We start from the raw sequence: 6471 nt of genomic DNA, 5'->3' as shown, positions 1-6471 counted from the left end.
GAATATATATATAATATATATATGTTGCAACATGTATACAGATGGACTCTAAGTTTACTTTTGGAATAAGTAGTTAGGCCTAATGTTTATGTATGAATTCTGAATCAATTATGTTAATGGTTTCATGTTACACACCATTTTCACACGTTATATATGAGTAAGAAATGAAATATTTCAATACAATTTTTTTCTTCAATTATCTGTTAAAACAACCACCTTGATTTGTTTCGATTTACGTTTGATTCATTCAAATTTTGCAGAACCCCCACCCCTAACGCTGCCACGGCCTTGCACGGAGCACCGCCCCTTTTAACGTATCAAACATTTTATTGACGAGGCACACATGTTAGATGTTTTGGTGGGATAAATGAAATCCGAAAGCGTCAAGCATTTGACATTGAGCCGAGATTTCAAAAGTGATTTTGTTTTTAAATATCTTGGGCCCAGTTTCGCTAACTCATAATTTTGCCACCCCTTCTTCCCTTTTCCAGTTTTCTTTTATTCTCCTCTCTCTCTCCTCCCTCCCTCTCTCGACAAACCAACCAAAGATCAACCTATTCTCTCTCCCCCCCCCCCCTCTCGTGTCAACTCTCTCTCCCTTGTCAAATCACTCTCGGTGTGCGCGTAGTCTGCTATGCAGACTCTGAATGGCTCGTGAAGTGGGATCTGCAGCTGGTTTGCGAAGCAAACCAGCCTGAAAGGGCGAGCGAAGCGAGCCAGGCTCTAGTAGACCTAGTCTGCTATGCAGACTCCTTGAATCAGCTGTGATACACACACTGCAGATGTGGGTCTACAGTTGTAGACTAGTGTGCGCGCGTGTGGGGTGTGTTTGCGTGTGTATGTGTCTCTCTCCCCCTTTTTCACTCACACACACACACACACACTCCCTCTCTCCCTATTTCTCTTCCTATCCCACTTCCTCTCTACCTCTCTATTATTTTCATCTTCTTCATCGGTTTCTACCACCCTCCGTCGATCCCGAGTGATGTGTATTTGACCTTCACGAGCCCTCCGTGTTGAAAGCCCAAGGTTGACAAAAATAGGCCAATGAGTATTACACCTGAACGATTCACACACAAAAACAAAACTTTCTCGGAGATGAAGAAGAGTATCCCCTCGATTTATTTACTCTCTGTAAATCAACAGTATCATCATCATCGTCGTCGTTATCAATGTCAACGGACGTCGTCATCACCCTCATCGTCGCTGTCGACGTCGTAGTTGTCGCAAGCGACATCCATCGACGCCATCATCATCATCATCATCATCAATATCGACATTATCATCATCATCATCATCATCATCATTAATATCGACATTATCATCATCATCATCATCATCAATATCGACATTATCATCATCATCATCATCATCATCATTAATATCGACATTATCATCATCATCATCATTAATATCGACATTATCATCATCATCATCATTAATATCGACATTATCATCATCATCATCATCAATATCGACATTATCATCATCATCATCATTAATATCGACATTATCATCACCATCATCATCAATATCGACATTATCATCATCATCATCATCATCATCATTAATATCGACATTATCATCATCATCAATATCGACATTATCATCATCACCATCATTATCATCATTAAAATCGACATTATCATTATCAATACCATGTCTATCATCATCACCCTTCTCTACAATTTATCCCATGTATTCCTCTTTCCTCTTCGTGATCACAACCTTCGTCACCATCAGTAATCACCAAAATTATCATCAATCAACATCAACACCATCATCATCACTACTGAAACACCTTCCTTTACAACTTCATGCCATCCTATTCCTCATCAAGATTATGACAATCGTCATCGTCATTATCATCGTGATCATCGGCAACATTGACATCATGATCATCATCTATAATACATCACTGAAACATCCTCCTCTACACAAAAATGCAATGCCGTTCCTCATCAAGAATTATTTCGTCAACATTAATCTTATCATCTGAACAGCCATACCTTCTTCCACAGTCTCATGCCATCTTCCACCTCCTCATCACGATCATAATTGTCGTCATCATTACCATCTTTCGATAGCGAGTTGCCGTAAGTGGCCAAGTGGTCTAAGGCGCCCGACTTCACCATGGAAGTCCAGGGCCCCATCTTACAAAGATATACGATTGATCCAATCAATTCTAACTCTATGGAAATCCAACAGTGTCATAACTTTCTACAGGAAATTTGCAAAATGTCCTTTGTAAACAAAAAAGAACACACCAAATTGTCAAGAAATTGATTAATTGTTAAGTATATATCATATCTATAGACATTTTTTTTTAACAAACATGCATTTTACATGTCGTCATTTTATGTAATGTTTGATATTGCTTTGTAAATCTTAAATATGTTTAAAGTGCCGAATAAATAATATATAAATAAATGATGTTGCTGGCCATCCATAGTTTGGATTGATCGGCACAATCGCAACTATTTGAAAGACGGGGCCCAAGGTTCCGTAACACAAACGTTTGCGATGAATCGCCAAAATGAAAGAACCGCACTGATTCGTTCCCATGTCAGTGTTTTAAACAGAGCGCGCATGCAACAACGATCATGATTGGTCATTGGTATTTAGCGATTGATTGCAAACCTTTGTGTTAGGGAGCCCTGGGTCCCGTAACACAAAGGTTAGCGATTAATCGTACGCTTGATTTTTACGATTGATTGTACAATGTAATCAATGGAATCAATCGTAGAAAAATGTTCTACGATCATTGCTATGCTTTGTGTTACCGGCCCCTGGATACGATTCCCAGGACGGCCCTAGACCAAGAGGTAAATTGCCAATTCGTCTATTGCCAACTCGTCCACTCATCACATGGTCTACCTTCAGTTAGTCTAATGCCATTACATCCATCAACATTTCGTCTAACAACCATTTGGTCCAATCATGAATTCGTCTAATCACCATGCAGTTTGTCTATGACCATTTCTTCTCGTAACCAGTTGGTCTAATATCCATTTTATTTTCATACATTTCGCCCACTTAACACTTAGTCCATTTGGACGAAATGATATATGGACTTAATAGCTATTAGACCAATAGGTTATTAGGCGAAATGGTGAGTTGACAAAATGGCAATTAGATCATGTGGATAGTGGACGAACTGACGGTAGACGAGTTGGTAAGTAGTAGACGAGTTGGTAATTGGACGAATTGGCATTGGACCAATTGAAAATAAACCAACCAAGACATTTTCATCTACATTGCTCTATTATCTTGCATCAAACAACATTGTGTACGTGTGTGAAAAAACAAAAAAATCTTCGCCTACTTTATTATTTTTTTATGTCTGTGTCAATTTTAATTTAATGTTTTATGACAAAACTAGTTGCTTTGAACAAAGTATTCAAAAGTCAGATAATGAAAATTAGGGCCAGTTCGTTCGTTGCTGTTCAGACTTGTTTCCAATATTCGCCGTCATATCACAGGGGCCGCGCGGAACTATTTCGAAAGTGGGAGGGGCGCTGCAGTCCATGCAAAAACTCACAAAATCAGATGGTAATTTCTAACATTTTTATACACGATTATTAAAACCAATAGGGGCTGAAGCTACCAGCCTCCTTGGTTGTGCAGCCCATGTATCTCCCCTACGGTGAACATGTGTACATAAACCTATATTGAAATACGAATAAATATCTTTTTTATCATATGTATGATAATAATACAATTTCTTTCCTCTTTCTTCTTTCAAACAAAAATCAGAGTCAGCACAAATCATTTTCATTTGGAGCTGATTTGTTTATTCCCGTTAGACAGCTGCGGCTTTGTAACTGTTATGCCACTGGGTACGCGGTGTGATATCAACCGCTAAAATTCGAGCCAAATTGTGACAAAATAAACCCAAAATGGCCTTCTAATGGTCAAGATTCGTGAGTGATCAGATCAAGCTGTGTCTCAATCTGGTCTTGTAACACTGCCCCGGTTGTTTGGTGTATTCTTTCTTATAAAATTTCTTCGGCAGCTGTTATGAAAAAAGACAGTACAGCAAAGGCGCGATCATACTATAGAGTCATGACCAGTATTGTTGTTTAAACGGCTATTGCCATCCATTGATTATAATGATTAAAGGGATGGTCCAGGCTGGAGATATTTCTATCTCTCAATAAATAGAGTAAAATTCACAAAGCAAAATGCTGAAAATTTGATCAAATTCGGAGTACAAATAACGAAGTTATTGAATTTTAAAGATTTGCATTATTCCGGTGAAACAGTTCTAGGCATGTCTTGAAGGGTTTTCTACCAAGAACTAAAACAATTGGATTGACAACTGATTAAGTGCATTAGTTATTTATTGCCCCAACTTATTTCATCATAATGGAGACACATCATTTACACATGCATGAAAAAAATGAAACATTTATGATTTCTTGTAATAACATAAGAAAAAGGAAAGTGGGGATGTGACATCATCAGCCCACCTAATGAATATTCATGACGATGTGCATATACGTGTTTTCACAAAATATTGATAAAAATTAAAATTAAATAACTTCGTTATTTTCTTTATCCAATTTTGATGAAATTTTAAGCATTTTGCTCTGTGAAGTTTACTCTCTTTATTTCTATATAAATATTTTTAGCCCGCACCATCCCTTTTAGGATAGTATGGGGTTAAGGAAATGCGGTGTGAAAAGCATATAATGAGGGCCAGATAGTACCGTACTATATACCGTGCTAGCCCACTTTGCAAAAATGTAGTGTTAAAACGAAGTAGGTTAAGCTTAAAGGGATGGTCCGGGCTGAAAGTATTTATAGCTTAATAAATTGAGTAGAATTCACTGAGCAAAATGCCGAAAATTTCATCAAAATCGGATAACAAATAAAAAAGTTATTGAATTTCAAAGTTTAGCAATATTTTGTTAAAACAGTCGTCATGAATATTCATTAGTTGGGCTGATGATGTCACATCTCCACTTGTTCTTTTGTATTTTACTATATGAAATTAGGTTTATTCAAAGTTTTTCCTCCAAGAACTAGAAAAACTGGATTGACAACTGATTTTGTGCATTAGATATTTATTGCTGCAACTTATTTCATTATAAAGGAGACATATTATTCACACAAGTATGAAATAATGAAAAAATTATGATTTTATGTAATAACATAAGAAAACAGAAAGTGGGGATGTGACATCATCAGCCTACCTAATGAATATTCATGACGACTGTTTTCCCCAAATATTGCTTAACTTTAAACTTCAATAACTTTATTATTTGTTATCCGATTTTGATGAAATTTTCTGCACTTTGCTAAGTGAATTCTACTCTATGTATTAAGATATATATATTTTCAGCCTGGACCATCCCTTTAACCCCGGGAAATTGGTGGGGCTAAGGGGGGGGGGGTGGGACTAAGACCGACCCCCCCCCCTTAGCCCCACCAATTTCCCGGGGTTAAGTAAATATGTGCAGTGTGAAAAGCATGGCAGATGTTCTTCAGAAGGCGTACCAGAGCACTTGATGGCGCTAGGTAAATTACACCAGAGAATAGATTGCAGGGCTAGTGACGAGGAGAGCCCGGTCTACCTATGAAGCCAGCAGGTGCTGATGCTGCTTTGTTTCAATCAATCAATCAACCAATCTATGAATCAATCAATCAATCAATCAACCAACCAACCATCCACCCACCCGACCGATCGATCAATCAATCAATTCTTTTTTGGGGAATGCACATGGATTTCACATCCATGCAGACGATAGATTGTGATTCGCCGATTTTTTTTTTTTTTTTTTTTTTTTTACTACTGATCAGAATAGATGTTTATAATTGGACCTCAATCGTATTTCCATTTCGCCCAGCATACGCCTTCAAAACAGTCTCTCTTACTGAAGTTAATGGGTGACGACGATCGGAGGGCACGTTTAAACAAATTTCATCTTTTCATTAAAGGACAAGTCCACCCCAACAAAAATATGATTTGAATAAAAAGAGAAAAATCCAAGAAGAACAACACGGAAAATGTCATCAAAATCAGATGTAAAATAAGAAAGTTATGACATTTTAAAGTTTTGCTTAATTTCACAAAATAGTTATATGCACATCCTGGTCGGTATGCAAATGAGGGAACTGATAACATCACTCACTCACTATTTCTTTTGTATTTTATTATATGAAATATGAAATATTCTAATTTTCTCCTCATTGTTCTGTGAAACAAAGATTTATTTCGCCCTGAACATGTGAATTTACCATTGTTTAACATTATATGGTTCAGTCAAGTTGGTCCTTATTATCAAATCTGTAAAAATTGAAATAATGTATATTTCAAACAATAAAAAACAAAAGAAATAGTGAGAGAGGGACATCATCGATTTTCTGATTTGCATGTGACTAAATTGTCCATACAACTATTTTGTGAAAAATAAGCGAAACTTTGAAATGTCATAACTTTCTTATTTTACATCCGATTTTGATGAA

The sequence above is a fragment of the Lytechinus pictus genome, chromosome 10, assembly GCF_037042905.1.
Source record: "Lytechinus pictus isolate F3 Inbred chromosome 10, Lp3.0, whole genome shotgun sequence".
Classification (NCBI taxonomy): Eukaryota; Metazoa; Echinodermata; class Echinoidea; order Temnopleuroida; family Toxopneustidae; genus Lytechinus; species Lytechinus pictus.
The sequence above is the reverse complement of the archived record's forward strand: the minus strand, read 5'-3'. Positions refer to the sequence as shown.